The 24,374-nt window shown below is 38.2% G+C and overlaps 1 pseudogene; it reads left to right on the top strand.

The window, feature by feature from the left end:
* Positions 1–1,479: 1,479 nt before the first annotated feature.
* Positions 1,480–24,374, top strand: part of LOC101122282 (protein NipSnap homolog 2-like) — a 44,420-nt pseudogene continuing 21,525 nt past the window's right edge.

Here is a 24,374-nt window from a genome sequence, read left to right as displayed (position 1 = left end):
AAAAGGGACTCTACATTTTTCTCTGTGGGGAATCCTGCAAATTATGCAGCTATCCCTGATCACTGATGGAGTTTTAAAAAACAAATTTCTCAGATCTATGAAGTCACAATCTAGAGACAGAGACCACCAGCATCTACATTTAAAATTTTTTTTAATGTAAAGAAGAGGATTCTGATGAGTACCTCTGGCTAAGAAGCACTATTATAGGTTGTTAGGAGAAGACAGTGCTGCCTAGAGTGGTCAGTTCAGTTCAGTTCAGTCGCTCAGTCGTGTCCGACTCTTTGCAACCCCATGAATCGCAGCACGCCAGGCCTCCCTGTCCATCACCAACTCCTGGAGTTCACTCAGACTCACGTCCATCGAGTCAGTGATGCCATCCAGCCATCTCATCCTCGGTCGGCCCCTTCTCCTGCCTCCAATCTCTCCCAGCATCAGAGTCTTTTCCAATGAGTCAACTCTTCGCATGAGGTGGCCAAAGTACTGGAGTTTCAGTTTTAGCATCATTCCTTCCAAAGAAATCCCACGGCTGATCTCCTTCAGAATGGACTGGTTGGGACTCCTTGCAGTCCAAGGGACTCTCAAGAGTCTTCTCCAACACCATAGTTCAAAAGCATCAATTCTTCGGCGCTCAGCCTTCTTCACAGTCCAACTCTCACATCCATACATGACCACAGGAAAAACCATAGCCTTGACTAGACGGACCTTAGTCGGCAAAGTAATGTCTCTGCTTTTGAATATGCTATCTAGGTGGGTCATAACTTTTCTTCAAAGGAGTAAGCATCTTTTAATTTCATGGCTGCAGTCACCATCTGCAGTGATTCTGGAGCCCAAAAAAATAAAGTCTGACACTGTTTCCACTGTTTCCCATCTATTTCCCATGAAGTGATGGGACCAGATGCCATGATCTTTGTTTTCTGAATGTTGAGCTTTAAGCCAACTTTTTCACTCTCCTATTTTCACTTTCATCAAGAGGCGTTTTAGTTCCTCTTCACTTTCTGCCATAAGGGTGGTGTCATCTGCATATCTGAGGTTATTGATATTTCTCCCCGCAATCTTGATTCCAGCTTGTGTTTCTTCCAGTCCAGCGTTTTTCATGATGTACTCTGCATAGAAGTTAAATAAGCAGGGTGACAATATACAGCCTTGACGTACTCCTTTTCCTTATTTGGAACCAGTCTGTTGTTCCATGTCCTAGAGTGGTCAGGAAAGGTTTAATGAAAAAGAATGGCATAGAGCCTTAAAGGAAAACTAAAATTTGGCTGAGCATGAGTTTAAGTGGGATGGTATGAAGACAAAGAATCTAATGAATAAAAACATTAATATGTGTCAACATTAAATGTGTCAAATACAGTGGTGGAAGGGACGGTAAGGAGACGATTTGTTTTGGACAAAAGAAACAGGTGAGTCATTACGTAGTCGAAGAGTTTTAGTGTGAGGTCTAGTGTTGAAACATTAGAGAGAGCAGAACATGTCTAAGAAATGGAGCCGGTGCCTCATGTAGGAGAGGATGTTGAAATGAGAAGTGAGGAGCAGGAAAGACACAGTAAGCATGATATCGCAGAGCTCCAGGTGAGAGATGACAGGGGACAACATCAGCAAGTACTTTAAAAAATAAAATTTAACAAATATAAAAAATAATACACCAATGGTGTGAAAAATATCAGCTAAGGTGCAGCCAACTACTTGAACACTAGCCAAAGCAAACTGGCATGTCTTCAGCATGTGTTAGAGGACAAAAATTATTTTGAAACAAATTTTTAATTAGAGTCAATTTTATATCTAAAATATATAAAGTGTATATGAAAAAATAATTTCAAATCTTTTTTCTCTGAAAATGCAAAACATCCTGCAGAATATTTAGTGGACTGCAAGGGACTGTGGGCTCCTTAGATGGCCATTTGAGCAAAACTGGACCAGCCTGCACAACGGCCCTAAGAATGAAGTTGAAATCACAGAAGCAAGAAATACTATGATGGAAGATTAACAGGATTTGTTGACTGATTACAAATGACTATGAAACAGTGGAATCAAAAACTGGGAGAATGATGTGTCAAAGAAAAAAGTTAAAAGATTTCAGAAGTAAATCAGGTTTTAGGGAAGGTGAATTTAATATAACTGTGGAGCAAGTCCACGGAAATTATTAAGTGCCATTCTTACCAGTCATATAGTCAGAGGTCAGAAGAAGAAATTGTGACTTTGGTAAAGTCCAATAGTAGGGGTTTTATTTAATCTGGATAGGAAATGAAGTTATAGAAATAGGTGAACCCTCCAAAGGAAAAGCCTTAAACAGAGGATCTTAGCAAAAACTGACAGAGGTGGTTACCAAAGGCAGAGAAGACTAATTCAGAGAGGTATTAGGAAATCCAGATTGATATAGAGCCATAGCAACCAAGTGAATATTTTGTCTAAAATACACATTCACTAGACAGCTAATTGCTGTGTCTAAACGCTGTACACGTCTTTACAGTGATCTTCTTTCCTGATGCTTTTATCTGCTTCCTTTTAATGACATACTCATTTTGATAATATTCTAATGTTTGGGGTTCTCCCTTTATAGGAGAGATGTGGTTTATCTTTCATTGCTCAGAGCATTTATGTCGATGCTCTTATGATGAGAAAGACAAGGTCGCATTTTAAATGCTTATTAATATTTAGTATTGTCACAAAGCAAGAATATTCAGCATTATTAATAGCCCTATCACCTAAAAATCCCTTGGAAATATTATCAGTTATATTTCTTGATACAATTTCTTCAATGTCATTTTATGTTATGTCCCTCGTAGATATTAATGTTAACATTTGGAAGGGGAAGATTAAAAAAATAATACATAGACACAAAAGATAAAACGTTAACAAGTTTTAACGTTAACGATAATCTTAACAAGTCTTTCTCAGTGACACACAAACACACTTGATAAAATAAAAGATCCCTTGTTCTTGAATAAGATGAATAAAGATTATACAAATATGACTTCTCCATAGATGATAAATATAATGCAACCCCAGTGAAATTAGTAATCCCTCCCCTTCCACCCCGGAACTAACAAGTTGGTTCCAAACTTGCTATGAAACCCCTTCTGAAGTGATCAGGAAAGGCTTAGTGAAGAAGAATTTGAGATGAAATGAGATAAGAAAAATAAGACAAATGAAGGAGGAACTACGTCACTAGATATTCAAACTGAAATCTCTAGAATTCAAACAATGGGGCACTGGCACGTGAATCCTCGGTTAGAGCCACAGAACAAGACAAAAAATCTAGAAAAAGATGTCTTGCGGAAATTTAGTATATGTTGAAGGTTGTTTCTTAACGCATTAAGGGAATATAGAATTTAATAAATGATTTGGAACACCTGGATAGTCTGTTGGAAAAAGATATCTTAACTCACATATACAAGAATAAACTGCAAATAGACCAGTGATCTAAATGTTAAAAATAAAATAAAACTATAAAAACACTAGAAGAAAACACCAGTAAATTCCTTCAAGGCCAGAATGTAAGGAAACATTTCTAACTATGACTCAAAATCCAGGTGTAATAAAAGATACGATTAACAATTTGAAGAACATTGTTGTTGCTGTTTAGTGGCTGACACTTTTGCTACCCCATGGACCGTAATCTTCCAGGCTCCTCTGTCCTTGGAGTTTTCTAGGCAAGAATACTGGAGTGGGTTGCCATCTCCTTCTCCAGTGGATCTTCCTGACCCGGGGATCGATCCCACACCTCCTGCATTGGCAAGTGCGTTCTTTACTGCTGAGCCACTGCGGAAGCCTCTTGAGCTACATTAAACAACAGTAAAATAATGAAATCTGTTGTGTATTGGAAGAAATCTGTTACATATATGAAATCTGTTGTTCATAGGAAACAGTTGAAGTTATAGAGGATGGGATAAGATTTCACTGGTTACATGACCTAATATAGTTTTTAATTTTGAGCCATATTAATGTTTTATTTAATAACGAAGTTAAATAACAAAGGATAAGAGGATTCAGACTCCAATTCAAACAGAAATAAATGAACTCAGCTATATGAAATAAATAACATAACCATACAGAAGGGAATAAAAAAGAATCAAGTAACTTTTTAAATGTGAGCTCCCTGACTGACACATTCAGAAGGACACAGTATCCCTTATATAGCACTCCTGATGATAAATGCGACTTAAAAAAAACCCAAAAAACTGTAAAGTTCCTTATTGGGAAAGTTGATGAAATTAAAATATGAACTGTGCACAGATAAATATTAAATTTCATGTGATAACTGTACTGTGTTTATGTAAGACTTTTTTTATATACACTTAAGTGAGGCCTCTCAGGTGGCATTACTGGTAAAGAATCCACCTGCCAGTGCAGGAGACTTATGAGATATGGGTTCAACCCCTGGGTAGGGAAGATCCCCTGGAGGAGGGCAACCCACTCCAGTATACTTGCCTGGAGAATCTCATGGACAGAGGAGTCTGGTGAGCTACAGTCCACAGGGTCATGAAGAGTCAGACACAACTGAAGCAACTTAGCACGCATACACACATACACAAGTATTTGGAGATAAAGTATCACAGTACAGTACGGTACAGTTCAGTTGCTCAGTTGTGTCCGACTCTTTGCGACCCCATGAATCGCAGCACGCCAGGCCTCCCTGTCCATCACCATCTCCTGGAGTTCACTCAAACTCATGTACATAGAGTCAGTGATGCCATCCAGCCATCTCATCCTCTGTCGTCCCCTTCTCCTCCTGCCCCCAATCCCTCCCAGCATCAGAGTCTTTTCCAATGAGTCAACTCTTCGCATGAGGTGGCCAAAGTACTGGAGTTTCAACCTCAGCATCAGTCCTTCCAATGAACACCTAGGACTGATCTCCTTTAGGATGGACTGGTTGGATCTCCTTGCAGTCCGATGGACTCTCAAGAGTCTTCTCCAACACCATAGTTCAAAAGCATCAATTCTTCGGTGCTCAGCCTTCTTCACAGTCCCACTCTCACATCCAAACATGACCACAGGAAAAACCATAGCCTTGACTAGACGGACCTTAGTCAGCAAAGTAATGTTTCTGCTTTTGAATATGCTATCTAGCTTGGTCATAACTTTTCTTCCAAAGAGTAAGCGTCTTTTAATTTCATGGCTGCAGTCACCATCTGCAGTGATTTTGGAGCCCCCCAAAAATAAAGTCTGACACTGTTTCCACTGTTTCCCATTTATTTCCCATGAAGTGATGGGACTGGATGCCATGATCTTCGTTTTCTGAATGTTGAGCTTTAAGCCAACTTTTTCACTCTCCTCTTTCACTTTCATCAAGAGGCTTTTTAGCTCCTCTTCACTTTCTGCCATAAGGGTGGTGTCATCTGCATATCTGAGGTTATTGATACTTCTCCCAGCAATCTTGATTCCAGCTTGTGTTTCTTCCAGTCCAGTGTTTCTCATGATGTACTCTGCATAGAAGTTAAATAAGCAGGGTGACAATATGCAGCCTTGTCGTACTCTTTTCCTTATTTGGAACCAGTCTGTTGTTCCATGTCCAGTTTTAACTGTTGCTTCCTGACCTGCATATAGGTTTCTCAAGAGGCAGGTCAGGTGGTCTGTATTCCCATCTCTTGAGGAATTTTCCACAGTTTATTGTGATCCACACAGTCAAAGGCTTTGACATAGTCAATAAAGTAGAAATAGATGTTTTTCTGGAACTCTCTTGCTTTTTCGATGATCCAGCGAATGTTGGCAATTTGATCTCTGGTTCCTCTGCCTTTTCTAAAACCAGCTGGAACATCTGGAAGTTCATTGTTCACATATTGCTGAAGTCTACCTTAAAGAATATTGAGCATTAGTTTACTAGCATGTGAGACGAGTGCAATTGTGTGGTAGTTTGAGCATTCTTTGGCATTGCCTTTCTTTGGGATTGGAATGAAAACTGACCTTTTCCAGTCCTGTGGCCACTGCTGAGTTTTCCAAATTTGCTGGCATATTGAGTGCAGCACTTTCACAGCATCATCTTTCAGGATTTGAAATAGCTCAACTGGAATTCCACCCAGGATGTCTGGCTCTAGGTGAATGACGACACCATCATGATTATCTTGGTCTTGAAGATCTTTTTTGTACAGTTCTTCTGTGTATTCCTCCCACCTCTTTTTAATATATTCTGCTTCTGTTTGGTCCATGCCATTTCTGTCCTTTATCGAGCCCATCTTTGCATGAAATGTTCCCTCGGTATCTCTAATTTTCTTGAAGAGATCTCTAGTCTTTCCCATTCTGTTGTTTTCCTCTATTTCTTGGCGTTGATCACTGAGGAAGGCTTTCTTATCTCTCCGTGCTATTCTTTGGAACTCTCCATTCAGATGCTTATATCTTTCCTTTTCTCCTTGACTTTTCACTTTTCTTTCCACAGCTTCTTGTAAGGCCTCCCCAGATAGCCATTTTGCTTTTCTGCATTTCTTTTCCATGGGGATGGTCTTGATCTGTCTCCTGTACAATGTCATGAACCTCCATCCATAGTTCATCAGGCACTCTATCTATCAGATCTAGTCCCTTAAATCTATTTCTCACTTCCAATGTATAATCATAAGGGATTTGATTTAGGTCATACCTGAATGGTCTAGAAGTTTTCCCTACTTTCTTCAATTTGAGTCTGAATTTGGCAATAAGGAGTTCATGATATGAGCCACAGTCAGCTCCCGGTCTTGTTTTTGCTGACTGTATAGAGCTTCTCCATCTTCGGCTGCAAAGAGTATAATCAATCAGATTTCAGTGTTGACCATCTGGTGATGTCCATGTGTAGGGTCTGCTCTTGTGTTGTTGGAAGAAGGTGGTTGCTATGACCAGTGAGTTCTCTCGGCAAAACTCTATTAGCCTTTGCCCTGCTTCATTCTGTATTCCAAGGACAAATTTTCCTGTTACCCCACATATTTCTTGGCTTCCTACTTTTGCATTCCAGTCCCCTATAATGGAAAGGACATCTTTTGGCATGTTAGTTCTAAAAGGTCTTGTAGATCTTCATAGAACCGTTCAGCGTCAGCTTCTTCAGCATTACTGGATGGAGCGTAGACTTGGATTACTGTGATATTGAATTGTTTGCCTTGGAGTTGAACAGAGATCATTTTCTCATTTTTGAGACTGCACCCAAGTACTGCATTTAGGAGAAACACTGAACTGGAAGAAACACAAGCTGGAATCAAGATTGCTGGGAGAAATATCAATAACCTCAGATATGCAGATGACACCACCCTTATGGCAGAAAGTGAAGAGGAACTAAAAAGCCTCTTGATGAAAGTGAAAGAGGAGAGTGAAAAAGTTGGCTTAAAGCTCAACATTCAGAAAATGAAGATCATGGCATCCAGTCCCATTACTTCATGGGAAATAGATGGGGAAATAGTGGAAACAGTGTCAGACTTTATTTTTTTGGGCTCCAGAATCACTGCAGATGGTGACTGCAGCCATGGAATTAAAAGACGTTTACTCTTTGGAAAGAAAGTTATGACCAAGCTAGATAGCATATTCAAAAGCAGAGACATTACTTTGCCGACTAAGGTCCATCTAGTCAAGGCTATGGTTTTTCCTGTGGTCATGTTTGGATGTGAGAGTGGGACTGTGAAGAAGGCTGAGCACTGAAGAATTGATGCTTTTGAACTGTGGTGTTGGAGAAGACTCTTGAGAGTCCCTTGGACTGCAAGGAGATCCAACCAGTCCATTCTGAAGGAGATCAACCCTGGAATTTCTTTGGAAGGAATGATGCTGAAGCTGACACTCCAGTACTTTGGCCACCTCATGCGAAGAGTTGACTCATTGGAAAAGACTCTGATGCTGGGAGGGATTGGGGGCAGTAGGAGAAAGGGACGACAGAGGATGAGATGGCTGGATGACATCATGGACTCAATGGACGTGAGTTTGAGTGAACTCCGGGAGATGGTGATGAACAGGGAGGCCTGGTGTGCTGCGATTCATGGGGTCGCAGAGAGTTGGACACGACTGAGCGACTGAACTGAACTGAACTGAACTGAACTGCATTTAGGACTCTTCTGTTGACCATTATGGCTACTCCATTTCTTCTGAGGGATTCCCGCCCACAGTAGTAGATATAATGGTCATCTGAGTTAAATTCACCCATTCCAGTCCACTTTAGTTCACTGATTCCTACAATGTCGATGTTCACCCTTGCCATCTCCTGTTTTACCACTTCCATTTGCCTTAATTCATGGACCTGACATTCCGGGTTCCTGTGCAATATTGCTCTTTACAGCATCTGACCTTTCTTCTATCACCAGTCACATCCACAACTGGGTATTGCTTTTGCTTTGGCTCCATCCCTTCATTCTTTCTGGAGTTATTTCTCCACTGATCTCCTGTAGCATATTGGGCACCTACCAACCTGGGGATTCCTCTTTCAGTATCCTATCATTTTGCCTTTTCGTACTGTTCATGGGGTTCTCAAGGCAAGAATACTGAAGTTGGTGGTATCACAAGGCTTGTAATTAGCTCTCAAATGCTTTAACAAATAAATGAATTAATGACTGAATGAATAAATAAATGTGTGTCTATTATAGAGAGAGCAGAAAAAAAGACATTAAGAAAATAAGACAAAATGTTAATAATTGGTAAGCCTAAGAGAAAACTATGAATATTATTATCTTATTATTGCCTCTCATCTGAAAGTTTGAAACTTCAAAATAAAAAGCTGTGGTAGAGAGAACATACATATACCCATATGTTAGGGGCAGGAATAGCTGCCTGTATCTAGTCCTGTCCCACCACCTGCACCTCTGGGTCAAAGAGCATATAGGCTCAGCTTTCACTGTGGATGGGTAGTACTACCTCTGATGATAAAACCTTAACAACAAAACAGTTTGATTTTGTGCCATCCCAGAATATCTCCGTACAGGAAGAAAGAGGAGATTCATGTGGTTTTAAAAATGTGTGCTACCCTTCATCAAGGATGACAGACCCACTGCAGAGAAGAAATAGGCTTTCAATGCTTCTCCATGGATAACAGATCTACAATTGTGTGTTCATATTCTGTCATAGTAAATCAGTGCCTTGACAAGGACATAGAGACGAATAAAGAAGAGAAAAGTAATTTCTCACCCAGTGTTATTGGTGGAGGATGAATTACTCAGTTTGTTACAATCTCCAGCCCTGGAGATCAACTTAACCTTGAATTCTTGATCCAACATGGGAAGAATAATAAGCAGCTAATTCAGGCCTTCTAACCCTGACTACTTCGATTCCAGTGCCAATCAGAAAGTTTGCTCCATTTATTTATTTGTTTATTTTGAGGGAGGAACCAATTTTTCTCTATTATGAGTTTGAATGGCTCCCTCTGATTCTATCCCCAGAAGTGGACCAAATGGTGGACTGAGTCACAAGCCTGATCTAAACGTGTATAGATGAACGAGGTAGGAAGACATGTTTTGGTAGCAGGTTTCTGGTGTTGGAATAGGACCCCCAGGACCATGCTTCCTGAAGTAGAGCCCTGAGACCTGCCTTGGGCCTGCTTGGACCTCCACGGAAAGCCAGACTTGATGTGGCTTTTGGCTGGAGGAGAGGGAACAGACTGTGCTGGGGAATTTGCAACTTGGAAAGTCTATTTTAAAAAAAAATGTGGGCTGGCAAATTTTGATGTCTTTACAAGGCTGCTTGTAAGATAATTAAATCTCATTTATCTTAAAAAAAAATTTCATGTATCTGATTATAGACTTCAGCTTAAAAATAACTCCTAAATAAAGTCTTACATCTCTCACAGTTGACTCAATGTTAAACAACTGGAAAGTCTGAGATTCTTCATACCAGGCTCAACTTCAGTGCAAACTCTCTTATAAGATGGAAAAAAATCTCTAACTTTGTTACAGCCCATCAGGTTATTCAATCTTTGGAGAATAACAATCCTAACCTTTCTTTCAGATGACTCTTAAGGATCACTAATAAACACGAAGGAATCTTGCCTAAAAGTTACCAAATATTATGTAAATCATATTGATTAAAACAAATCAACCAATTTCACCATATTATAAAAGTTTATACTTCATAAAAATACATTTCATTTAAAAAAATCTATGGTTTTTTAACTAAGTGTTACTTTAAAGGTAGCAAGTTTTAAAGACAATTATAGGAAAAGCAATAGAAGTTGAAACTAATTTTATTAGAATTGAAATAACTGAGTGAGAGTCTCATGTTTATGTTTAGAAGTTCTGAAGAAACCTAAAGAATTAAAAAAAAAAAAACTTTCAAGGACTTTATAAACTTTTGCAAAATGCCTTACATTTTATAAGTTTATAAAAATTTCCATAGACAATGACTCAGCAGTTCCACGAGTGAAGTTAATCCACCAAGATGTTTCTTAAAAGAGGAAAAGGCTCATCATGATAACAAAACAAAGCTTTTTACTCTCAATTATTCAACTAAATAAAGCATAAATGCAGTTTCCCCTTTGGAGAAGGTTAGAGGTGCCTTTTTCCCCTGATTCACAACCTCTCAATAGTCTTGTATTCTTTCTCGCCTCTAGACACATATACATGATCTTCTTTTTGTCTGGAGCAAAAATCTTCTTTCTTCACCTGGCTAACCTTTAGTTATCTGTAAGAATGCCACCAAAATTTTACTTGTGTGACACCCAAGACTATGTTAGTTTCACCTCCAATGGGCTTGCATCTCAGGTCCTTGTGCTATTCAGAATATTTTCCACACTTACAATAACTGCTCCTCTGCCCTCCCTACTCTGTTGCAATTCTCTCCAGGGAGGGAGGCATGTCTATTTTGCTCAGGGTTATATGCCCAGCTTTCGCAGAATTGCTGAACATTTGATGTTTAAAACAAAACCAAAAACTTTCTTCTCAATTATATCAGGTAGTCAGGCACAACTGTTTTGATTAGCAGTTATGCTTTGGCCTAGATCTGAATACCCCACCCCTTTTTCTCCACAATCCTTTATTTGGATACTTTCTATCTAGCTCATAGGTCTCACTTTTTGATAATATTCCCTTTCAGGAAGCCTTCTTTGAACTTCTTCAGGGTTTGATACCGCTTTTACATGCTGTCCTCGAAATCTACACTGTTCCTATGATAGCTTTTACTGATCAGATTATAATAATGGTTTCATTTTTCTGAGTCTCTGCCAGAATGTGAGCCGCATGATGGCAGGACCATGCTGCCTTTTAAACCTTTCTATTTTCAGCATGTGACATTGCTGGAAGATAGTGAGCACTGAACTATTCATTGAGGAAGAAGTATTGTATTATAATACTTTTAATTACAAGCAGCCTCCTTCTTTCAGGTTCTCACTCTCCACTTCATCCTTTGTATCACTGTCAGGCTGGCCTTTCTTAAACTCTGCCTTCCTCATCTTGCTACTACAAACCTTTTAATGTCACTTAATTTACTACATAATAGAGATTCAGCTTCTATGTCTAGTCTTTTTAATACAATGTCTTCCTACTATTCTTAGGTCCTCCAGTTCTAATTGTATCTTCCGCTTGAGTTAGGCCAATCATCACAGTCTAGATCTCTACGACTCTGGACAAACCTATGTGCATTTGTGATTCTGTGATTACACTAAAAAGACCTACCACATCCATAGTTCCCTTCTATAGAGTTTTTGCTATAGCCTCTCCATCCACCTAAAGTCTTCTTTGTTAAAGTCATGTTGCATAATGTTAGCATATATAATATATGTTAATATATATAAATTTTGTCACCTTGCTGACTGTGCCTGATGTGCATGTATGCATACATATGTTCATTTTGGACGGGTTGGTAAAATAACAATCAACTTCGAAATATGCTAGAATCTATGAAGCAACCAGGGATGCCAGTTATGACTAGTGTGGACAGCAGGGATCTAGCAACCAATCAAATCAGTCTCTTAAGGAAATCTGAATGAAATATTGGTGACCCAGATACATTTTCAGCAAGAGATATAAACAGACCCAGATGGGAGAGAGAGAGGAGAGGCAGAGAGAAAGTTAGAGAGGGACCAGCAGATACATAGGTGATCACAGACACGACTGAAGCGACTTAGCAGCAGCAGCAGGTGAAAAGCAGTAAGACATGTGTGCAGAGTCCATGAGGCAACAGAAGCTGTTTAGTAAGAAACAGAAACCTATACAGAATAGAATGTGAGGTAGTTAGTAGCAGTTGCAGATCAGGAATTAATAACCCTCTGCTGATGTGGTGCAATGATATACCCAGGTCAAAACTGCTGTGCTGGCCTGTAACTCACCCTTCTTTCCCTGACCCATAAGCCAGATTTCACAAAATCAAACGTACAACTCATTTCATTTCTATAATGCCTGATATGTGGTCGGCATCTGAAACTTCCTTATTTCCAAACGCACTGTTATAATAATCATGCCTTTTGATTTAAGATACCCTGGGTGAATCTCTGTTAGCATCACTCTGAAAAACTTCACACAGATTCATTTTAAGTTTATAAAACAGTGAAATTCAATTTTACTTGAGGGAATTCATAAAATAGAAATAACTTTCAACACACAGGCCACAGTGCAGCCTCTGTGTCACGCAGTTTCTGGTGCTGAAATTTCATAAGCCGTTCCGTCACTGCAAAGAATGGACGAGCATCTTGCTTTGCTAAAAATGGTTTCCCTCTTAACAAGTTTCATACACACTGAGTTTTTTATATTCTTTTGTACAAAATTGTTACTGAATTGTGTGAGCACTATAATTATGTTTCAACACTGACAGGTAAGATTGAATGTTGGCTGAAGTAATTTTTTCAACTGCATTACAAGTACTGCATACTTATTGAAAATTACTTGGCTTATCTGGTCAATACTCTGTAAATTAATTGAGGGAATTGATTCTTGGTGTTCACTGGGAAAAGAAAATCCAAGCAGCCTTACAAGAAATAATTGTAGAAGAGAAAACCACACATTGTGGAGAAAAAATAGTACAATGATGTGGAATGAACACTGGACCCAAGCTCCTTAATCTTTGCTTCTTCCATTCTCGCCTAAACTTCAGATTCCTCTAGACATTTGTTTCCTCTCTGATCAGTCTGCATCCAAGTTATCGCACTTCAATCCCTCTCTTGCCATCAGCCCTAATCTCTATGTTCCCCTGCCCTTTGCCTATTATTCTGCAAGACCTGATCTCAGATTACTTGTGAAATAGCCTCTTATATTACTGGAATTTTGAGTACCACTGAGAAAATAAAACAGTTATGAATATAGGTGCCACTAGACATGAATTGTCTTCAACCTCAGCTTGGAAGACATTTTTATGTGCTTGGTCAGCTGTCATTCCTGATCCGATAGCAAAGAAGTCCAGAATAGATTGCTCTTTTTGAGTTCCTGAAATAGGCCCCACCTATTTCAACAAGGGCTTTGCAATCCCTTTTATATGTACAGACCCAAAATAGAAACTATTAGGTGTACAATTCCTCAAATTCTATTGAATATACTTCCCGCAAGTTACCCATATCTGGACGTGTCTTTGGCCTTCCATCCAGTCTCAGAGGCTGGAGAATATCAAAGCACAACCTCATCAACTCCTGAAGAAAGGGCTTAAAGAGTTTTAAGAGTTTTCTGGAGGAGGGCAAACATTCTCCTCGTACATTTATTCTTCTCTTGACATCAGAGAAGCCTTTTTTCAGAGATGCAAGTGCTAAACTGAAGCTCAGACCTGACTGCAGCTTTCAAGGGTTTTGTTTTCTACACAGTGATGAATAACTAAAATAAGAGGCAGTGATCTGATCCTTTTTCAGTCTTACCCTCATTGATGCCTGGTCCTGGAGAAACAATGATCACTTTACAAAAGATAAATATAACTTTAAAAAATTAGAGGCTAATTTTTTTAATTAGATAAAATTGGGTTCAACTTGTTTCATCTCAATTTGGCCCCTGAAATGGTTTTTATTTTGTAAAGTCCTACTCTAATTCTTAAGAGAGTAATATATTGTGGCTTAGATATTCTGACTATTATTTCGACCTAAGCAAAAGTCATAAAATATTATCTTTGAAAATACAAATATTTCAAAATATAAGTATGTATTAATTTCTTCATTTAACATGGCTTTTAAAAAGGGAGCATGAAGAAAAACTGCTTTGGTATTACTTTTAACACAAAACAAAATCTAATTCTATATTATAATCAACATATTATTGACCAGTTTAAGCCAAGGATTTAAAAGTAATAGGTTTTTGAAATTTTATCTTTATCTTTAGTTCCCTTCTAATAAATCATACCTATGCCAAGCAAGCACATATGCCCCTTAACATTCTCCAGGGCCTCATCCTCACATTGTATAACTCAAACTAGCATTTCTATGTGGTTCAGTCACTAAGTTATCCCCTACTTTTCGCAATCCCGTGGACTGCAGCACGCCAGGCTTCCTTGTTCGTCACTGTCTCCTGGAGTTTGCTCAAATTCAAGTCCATTGAGTCAGTTATGTTTTCAATCATCTCATCCTCTGTCACCACCTTCTCCTTTTGCCCTCAATCTTTCCCAGCATCAGAGTCTTTCCCAATGAGTCAGCTCTTCCCGTCAGGTGGCCAAAGTATTGGAGCTTCAGCTTCAGCATCAGTCCTTCCAGTGAATATTCAGAGTTGATTTCCTTCAGGATTGACTGGTTTGATAGGGTTGGTCAAAAAGTTGGCTTGGGTTTTTCTGTAAGATGTTAAGGGAAAACCCTAAGGAACTTTTGGCCAACTCAATATATAGCTTAAGTGGTAGTTCTAGTATAGTTACTATCTATACCATATGCTGTAAGTACCGTATTTGTATAATATTAATAATGACGTAGCTTACCTAGGACTCTGTGTGTGTGTCACAATTTCTTAGAGCTGAGTGTGACTTAATCTCATTTTGTAGGTGTAACACTAAAGATCCAAGCAATTCAGTAACTTGGTAGTAGTCAATAGTACATTTTTGAGTCAAATTTTATCTAGGCCAGCCTAACGCAAAATGCTAGCTTTTAATTACTATATTGTAATTCATTTTATAGGTACTTTACCTTTTGTGTTCACATGTAGTATCTTATTTGACTTTGAGAGTCAACATATGAAATAGATATTACGCTTTACCATCTGAGCCACCAGGGAAGTCCCTGAGATAGATATTATCACTTTCATTTTACAGACTAAGATTCTGAGGCCCATAAAAGTTATTTAGGTGGTAAGTGGCAGGGCTGGCCCCTTGAGGGCAAGTCTATCTACAGACTTCTCTCAGATAATCTTGAAACACATGGCATATACATTAGAGGTACAGAGAAGTCTCTCTGTTGTTCCTTTTTCAACAAACAAGCTTAATAACACTTAAAATATCTTTTGCAGATTAGAAATCCTCACAGTTTTGTTTGAGACTAAATTGTAATGTTTAGTGATAATGGTTAAAAAAATAGAACTGACCATTTACATTCTAATTTGTCATTTCCATTTGATTTTCTGGATAAACCTATAGATTTTCATTCCTTTATTTTAACCTCCAATTTTAGAACATGTCCACAGCCTTAAAAACAATTTATGCAAAAAATGAATATTGTCCAAAGTATACTTTACAGATGATCACATTGCATGATATGTAGATCATACTCTTTTTAGTAATTGACCTCTTTGAAAGGAAATGGTTGTTATGGTTACCACTGAGCAAAAGTGAGAGAAAGAAGAGAGTGGGAGTGAGTGCAATCACTTTGAGACAAAGTGCTGCAGAGTTTTGTTTTGAGTAATCACGTTAATAATTTCCTGACTGGCTTATCTTATTATCCTCTCAGGAAACAAAGGACTAATATACATAAGCACAATAAATGCTTTTTCTTAGTTCTTTTAGTATCTGATATTTTTCAGATTCCACAGGTGTGGAATCTGCCATTGCAGTTCTTTTGTGTTCATACCCTTAAATAATTTTAATTAATAGTTATAGGACCAAACTGTGCAAGTGTTGGAGAAAAGAAGGTCTTAAAACTTACAGCCAGTTTTTCTTTGTTTCAGAGGTATTTGTCTGGTTAGGATTCCACTAAAAACTGGTAGTCATGTGCAAATCAAAAAGCATGAATTTCAGTTATACAAATATAATGTCCCAAGATTAATTGATATGTTAACTTGAGACACTGAACTCCTGCAGATGTGATCAGTAAAAGAAACTTATTCAAAGAGAGTTAAGTTTTTGACTTTATCTATTTATTTATACAAATTTTCAAATGTTCGATCAAGACACAAAGAACAGGCAAGTGTTTAAAAAAGATTTCTTATTTATTCTCATACCAGGATACATTATGAGATATAATAAAGTAAAAATAATTATATACCATTCCAAGTGCTTAATTTTTTAAAAAAAGCAAAAACAAAAAAATAACTGTTTTACCTCCCTATTGCTTGTAATGACTTGTTTTTTGATTGATTTCTGTCAATCTTTTGAAAAACAGTAGGATTAAAATTGGGCTTCCCTGGTGGCTCAGTTGGTAAAGAATCTGTCTGCAATGCAGGAGACCTGGGTTTGATCCTGGGTTGGGAAGATCCCTTGGAGAAGGAAATGGCAGCCCACTCCAGTATTTTTGCCTGGGAAATCCCATGGACAGAGGAGCCTAGCTGGCTACAATCCATGGGGTCACAATAGAGTCTGACACGGCCTAGCATCTGAACAATAACAACAACAGGATTAAAGTACTCTCTCAGTGTAGAATTTTACATTGTCTGCCATTTACTGACTTGTGCAATAAATGAGTATTTATTGAGCAACTACTATCTACCAGGAACAGTGCCGGCTACTTTGGAGGACTTTAGGGGGTTACTAACTACAAACAACTCCATCATCCTCTGCTGGGAGAGACTGAGATTTAAAGAAACAGCCAGGCTTGGAAAGAAAGTACTTGTAAAAGTTTGGAAGGGCAGATTAGTGTGGGGGTTAGTGGGAGAAAATACACTGTCCTAGGGGCATTGGGACGCTGGTAAGTAGTTGGTAGGAACTGGAGATTATTGGATTTGGGAGGTTTAAAGACAGTACAGGGAGTATGGAAAATATTGGAAGAAATTAAAAGAATGGGGTGAATTAGTGATTGTTGCTGTTCAGATACTTTGTTGTGTCTGACTCTTGGCGACCCCATGGACTGCAGCAAATCAGACTCCTTTGTTCTTGAGATTCTCCAGGCAAGATACTAGAGTGGGTTACCAAACTCTGGGGAATTAGTGATAGAAAAAAAAAAAAAACTAATTAAATAAAATAATTAGTTAATGTGTGCATATTAAATTGTTTCATTCATGTCTGACTCTTTATGACCCTATGGACTGTAGCCTGTCAGACTCCTCTGTCCATGGGAATCTCCAGGCAAGAATCCTGGAGTGGGTTGCCATTTCCTCTTCTGGGGGATCTTGCTGATCCAGAGATCAAACCCACGTCTCCTGCATTGACAGGTGGATCTTTACCAACTATGCCACCTAGGAAGCCTGGGTTATGCAATAATATTAAGAAAAAACTGGAAATTGACAAGTCTGAAACTCATCCTTGAGCCAACTTCATATTTGATTGGATTGAGATGATTATCCTTTAACTTCTCTCCAGGAGAAAGAAAATGAATCTCCCTTAAGAAAAACTATCTACAGCCTATGTAATTTTAACAATAACTTTGATTGTCAGTTCAGTTCAGTTCCTCAGTCATGTTCGACTCTTTGCGACCCCATGGACTGCAGCACGCCAGGCTTCCACCAACTCCCAGAGCTTACTGAAACTCATGTCCATTGAGTCAGTGATGCCATCCAACCATCTCATCCTCTGTTGTCCCCTTCTCCTCCCACCTTCAATCTTTCCCAGCATCAGGGTCTTTTCCAATGAGTCACTTCTTCACATCAGGTCGCCAAAGATTTGGAGTTTCAGCTTCAGCATCAGTCCTTCCAATGAACATTCAGGACTGATTTCCTTTAGAATGAACTGGCTTGATTTCCTTGAAGTTCAAGGGACTCTAAAGAGTCTTTTCCAACACCACAGTTCAAAAGCATCAATTCTTCGGTGCTCAGCTTTCTTTATAGTCCAACTCTCACATCCATACATGACTACTTGAAAAACCACAGCTTTGACTAGATGGACCTTTGTTGGCAAAGTAATGTCTCTGCTTTTTAATATGCTGTCTAGGTTGCTCATAGCTTTTCTTCCAGGAACAAGCATCTTTTAATTTCATGGCTGCAGCCACCATCTGCAGTGATTTTGGAGCCTCCCAAAATAAAGTCTCTCACTGTTTCCATTGCTTCATCATCTGTTTGCCATGAAGTGATGGGACCGGATGCCATGATCTTAGTTTTTTGAATGTTGAGTTTTAAGCCAACTTTTTCACTCTCTTTCACTTTCATCAAGAGGCTCTTTAGTTCTTATTTGCTTTCTGCCACTCAAGGAGAATTACCAGGCATACAATGATTATTGTACAAAGATTTGTTTAAACTTCTATAAATATGTTGAGAAAAATAAATAAAGATAAATTTTTCAACAGAGAAAGTGTCTATAAAATAGCAAATGGAAATTCTAAAACTGAAAAACACAATCAAGGAAATAAAGAATTCAAAGCAGGTAAAGAATTCAAAGAAGGTTAAGACAGAACAGAAGAAATGATTAGTATATAAAAGCTGGATCAGTAAAAAAAAGATTCAAACTGTAGCACAGAGTGAAAGAAACAGAAAATACACATCAATCCACAGATCTAAGAAGATTTATAAAGCCTAAACAAGATAAGATCCAAGTAAACCACATTTAGTCACATCAGAGTGAAACTGCTTAAAATCAGAGACAAAGAAAAGAATCTTAAAAGCAGTTAGAGGGGAAAAGACCCATTGTCTTCAGAGGGACAATATAAAACAAACTGGCTATTTACAATAGCCACATTAAAACAGTCTATTGCCCACAAACAAATAACTGGATTTTTTAAAATGTGATATGGATATATAAAATGGAATACTCAGTCATAAAAATAAGGAAATCTGCAATTTGGGACAGATTGAATGGACCTAATTGCATTGCATTAAGTGAAATAAGACAGAGAAAGACGAATATTGCATGATCTTACTTATCATTAATTAAAAAGCACCGAACACACACAAAAAAGGAATAACAAACAACTCGTAGAAAAAGAGATGAAATTTGTGGTTGCCAGAGACAGGAGATGAGGGGTGGGCCAATAGGATAAAGATGGTCAAAAGGCATAAACATCTAGTTATAAATAAGCACAGGGGATATTATGTAAAACACATGACTATAGTTAGCATTGCTGTGCTGTGCCTAGTCGCTCAGTCGTGTCCGACTCTGCGACCCCGTGGACTGTAGCCCACCAGGCTCCTCTCTCCATGGGATTCTCCAGGCAAGAGTACTGGACTGGGTTGCCATGCCCTCCTCCAGGGGATCTTCCTGTATGGTATATGTGAACATTGTTACAGAGTAAATTTTAATATTAATAGCTCTCCTGACAAGGAAAAAGATATTTTTTCTTTTTCGTAACTATATGAGGAGATAGATAGTAACTAAAATCAATGTGGTAATCATTTCACAATATATGTAAGTCAACTCATGCTTATAGACAGTGTTTTTATAGAGAACAGCACTATTCACTGACAGCACTGTAACTCATGGCTAAACAAAGCTTGTCCAGTACATGTGTTTTCTCTGTGAGGCACACTGCAGGCTTCTTGCCCTTAGGAACATCGGACAGCACTTCAATACTAAATTTAGGGGACATTTTAAACAGCAAAATCATCACCAAAAAAAGGAAAAGGGCACAAAAAGGCAAATGCAAAACAAAGGCACTAAATAGACCAGAAAAAGACCACCTGTTGATAGGATGAGACCGAAAACAAGAAGGCAGAACTCGCTTTGGCCAATCTTAGCTGCGAATGTGCACATCCAGTCCCTCAAATGTTTCACTGCTCTGCTACTCTATACATGACTGCAAAAGCTTCCCGAGTACAGGCTTGGGGGTTACAAATGAGTCTCAGCAAATGAGGGTCGACTGTGTACATGTATAGCACAATCGCACAATTCTAGCGGTGTCCGGTGAGTTCTCGCTGGCCCTTGAAAATCCAGGCGAGAGGGTGTAAATCTTGCCCGGGACTGTATCCATATCCACAGCAGGTCTCCAAGGTGAACAGTTACCAAACTGTGTATGAAAATGATAAATACCAATTTCTTTTACCTCTGGTAAAGGAGGGTATGGAAAGGGATAAGGGAAGGCTATAGCTCAATTTGCTTTTTTTTTTTAGAGAGAGAAAATTGGTACCCATATCACTGATCATAGATATACCAGTTTTAGTATTTCCACTTAAAATATTTTATATTTGATAATAATAAATTGTGTAAGTGTGATCTGCCTTTCTCCATTGTTTAAGACTAACAAAAACTTCAATTACATATTAATGTTATTAGATAAGATATGAAAAATATTTTGATAAAAGATGTCAAGGATTAAAGTGGATTATTGAGAAAAGATAAGGAAAATCATCAGGTAAAGATGATATCTGAAAACAGCAAAACTCTAAATCTGTAACAACATCTTAGAAACAGAGGTAGGAATGAATTTGACTGGAAGTTTCCAAACGTGCCTGTGCTGCAAAATTTACTGGATTACATTCAAAAACACAGACAAATCTTTGGGTTCCAGTCTTTCAGATTCTAATTCAGTAGGACTGGAATAAAAGTTTTTGCAAAGCTCACTAGATAATTCAGATACATAGGACTGAGAATCAACAGACAAGATGTTGGCCTTAGACACAGGGCTTCAGCCCCATAGGACTTCAGAAGTCATTATGCACAGTCCACTTTCGGTACCTCCTGGGGTTGTGCGAAGCTGCAGTCCTGTCAGGCTCACGTGCTTTCTCTGTGACACTATTTCTATACTTCTGATTGGGGCTCTGAGGAATTATGAAGTCTAATGACTGATCAGGAGTGTGAAATATGAAACACAGCTCCTGATACACCCATTTTAGTTCTATTTTTTTATACCCTTTCTTTTTAAAAAAAAAAAAACAATGCTTTTCTTTGGTGTTAAATGAGTTGCCTAAGTCATGGGGATGTGTACATGAAAAAAGAAACTTACAAATGTGGTCTAAAATAGATTTAATGTAATCTGAGTTAAAGTTACCAATGTAATCATACTTAGGGACACATTTATATTTATTAATCTACACCCAACTATGTAAAACAAATTAAAGTACAAATATTTAGGAGCAAAAACATCAAAGAAATTTCGTTAGAAAACCAAATACCAACAGTTACTCTATTGAAATGTCTGCTTCTGGTATTTCTTAACTGAGCTTTTTTTTTTTTTTTTAACATATAGAAACAGGAAGCAAGCAGGGCAAGAGATATAACTAGTTTCATGTTCCTTTCTCTCCTCATCTAATTTGTTCAGCATCACAGCCTGACTCGTACTGGAAGTTACTTCGATCTATCTTGCCTTTGCTACTTGCCCGGCTATGGTTTGGGACTCAGAAAAGTCTGTTTACAGGAGGAAAAAATGCTTATATATACATATTGGTTTTTTGTGTTTTTTTTTTTTTTTTTTTGACAGAGCAGAATGATCCCAAGTAGCTGCAAAATTATGTAGAGTGTGTTGCTTTCTAAACAGCACCAACAACCTTTCTAATATGAAAACATATTAGAAATATGAAATACTTTCTGTATATACATATATTTTAATGCACTTTTTATTATTTTAAGCCACAATTAATTGCAAATAGGTTAATCAAATTCTGTATTAGCAAGAGTTGCCTATATATCAACGTATACCTATAGAAGCATAGGCTAATTTCAGTTAGGGTATGTACTAGCTTGTTTCAGGCCAACTCTCCCACTGAAAATTTCCCCAGAGAATCTGGGGGAAAAAAATGTTAATCAACTCTCTGGCAGCATCAGAGAGCTACGAAAGCAGTGAAGATTAGGAATCTACGACCCTGGAGGGAGGGGCAGTATGGAATAGTGAGGTTAAAATTTAGCGTTACTTTTCGCTGAAGGTATTTGTAAATTTACAGTACTTCTGAGAAACTGAGAAGCTAGAGGCAAGGGGCAGAGACTGGGAGAATATCTGAGACTGAAGCTGAAAAGAGCCTTGAGTGAGTCAAGTTGTTCAGTCGTGTCCGACTCTTTGTGACCCCATTAACTGTAGCCTAACCAGGTTCCTCCATCCATGGGATTTTCCAAGTAAGAATACAGGAGTGGGTTGCCATTTCCTTCTCCAGGAGATCTTCTGGACCCAGGGACTGAACCCAGGTCTCCTGCATTTGTAGGCAGACGCTTTACCGTCTAAGCTACCAGGGAAGATTCCAAAAGAGCCTTGGGGAGACAAAAACCCTGGTAAATACCCCCAGACTATCAGTTGGGACCCCTAGAAAGGCTACATCCTAGAAGGTAGGCTGATGAGAAATTGAACAGTCCTTACAGAGACTGAAACTCAGCTCCAGATCTGTTTCCTATCAGATTGGGTGGAGGTGATCTGTCTTTACTCTGCCTGCCAAAATCTAAAGAAAATACTCTTGGTAGGACCCTAAAATCATCCACAGCTTGAAACTGAAATTTACTCTACATAGACACTGTCCACCATGAAATAATGATGATAATTTTTAAAAATGCCTAGCATACCAGGCAACAAGATCAAATAGTCAAAATCAATAGAAAAAAAATTGTAGTTACAAGGATTTTAAGATACTTGCCATTAGTGTGTACAAAACATAGATGACAAGATGAAGAATATCAACAGAGAACTGGAATCTTAAAAAAAAAAGAATAAAGTAAAATTATAAAACTGAAAACCGTGGATGTTCATATATATCTATCTACTGTGCAATCCAGTAGCTGATGAAGCTCCCTGACAACTGCAATTCACTAAATTCACACCAATGGTAGAGAGTGAAGAGGAGCTAAAGAGCCTCTTAATGAGGGTGAAAGAGAAAAATGAAAAAACTGGCTTGAAACTCAACATTCAAAACCCATGATCATGGCAACCAGTGCCATCACTCCATGACAAATAGAAGGGGAAAAACTGCGAGTAGTGACAGATTTTATTTTGTTGACTCCAAAATCACTAGAGATGGTGACTGCAGCCATGAAATTAAAAGATGGTTGCTCTTTGGAAGGAAAGCTGTGACAAACCTAGAGAGTGTATTAAAAAGCAGAGACATCACTTTGCCAGCTAAGGAAAGTGAAGTCGCTCAGTCATGTCCGACTCTTTGTGACCCCATGGACTGTAGCCTACCAGGCTCCTCCATCCATGGGATTTTCCAGGCAAGAATACTGGAGTGGGGTGCCATTTCATTCTGCATTGCCAACTAAGGTCCATATAGTCAAAGCTATGGTTTTTCCAGCAGTCATGCATGGATGTGACATTTGGATAATAAAGAAGGCTGAGAGCCAAAGAATTGATGCTTTCAAATTATGGTGTTGGAGAAGACTCTTGAGAGTCCCTTGGACTGCAAGGAGATCCAACCAGTCCATCCTAAAGGAAATCAATCCTGAATATTCATTGGAAGGACTGATGCTGAAGCTGAAGCTCCAGTACTTTGGCCACCTGAACCAAAGAACTGATTCATTGGAAAAGGCCCTGATGCTGGTAAAGATTGAAGGCGGGAGGAGAAGGGGGTGATAGAGGATGAGATGGTTGAGTAGCATCACCAACTCAATGAACGTGAATTTGAGCAAACTCTGGGAGATAGCGGAGGACAGATGAGCCTGGAGTGCTGCAGTCCATGGGGCTGTAGAGAGTTGGACATGACTTAGTGACTGAACAACAACAAATTCTGACTCAATTAAAACTGTCATGTGTATTTATCTTTTATTTTTCTCTAATACACTTATTCCCTAAGAAAGAAGAATATCTAACTGTTACATTGAATATCTGAATGTTACAAATAGCTCAATAAAAGCATTACATATACTATATAGTTCCAAATGTGTTACTTTATTTGATTCATAATCAGATGTAAAGTTATTCATTAATTAGGACTATTTATAATTTCATTATTAATGAAAAATATGTATTTATTTGAACTGATCCTTCTTTGTAAGAGTATAGTATAATTTGTCACAGATACTTTTGGGGTTTCAAGAAATTACTTAATTCTTATTGTTTTACATTTCCTAGGAGGAGTCTGGAGTAACTCAATATGTTCTCTGACTTAAAAAATCTCAAGTTCTTACTTAATCTAATAAAATCCTTATTTTATGAAGTCATATGACAAATAAGAGTCTAATCAATTAGTTTCTTAACAGATGTTTCCTAGTTACAAGTGCATTTTTAAGTATTCTATGAGTTTAATTTTAGGATGGCATGTAACTGTACACATAAATAAACACATCCATATAGATAAACAATTTCTTTTAAAATTACTTAACAGATTAATGAAATGAACACTTATTTTCCAGAAATTCTGAGAAGCCAGAGGAGGGAGTGATAATTAGGGAAAAAGGGAAACGAAATATTAATATTT

Source organism: Ovis aries, chromosome 7 (genome assembly GCF_016772045.2).
Source record: "Ovis aries strain OAR_USU_Benz2616 breed Rambouillet chromosome 7, ARS-UI_Ramb_v3.0, whole genome shotgun sequence".
In the NCBI taxonomy this organism is placed as follows: domain Eukaryota; kingdom Metazoa; phylum Chordata; class Mammalia; order Artiodactyla; family Bovidae; genus Ovis; species Ovis aries.
The sequence above is the reverse complement of the archived record's forward strand: the minus strand, read 5'-3'. Positions and strand labels throughout refer to the sequence as shown.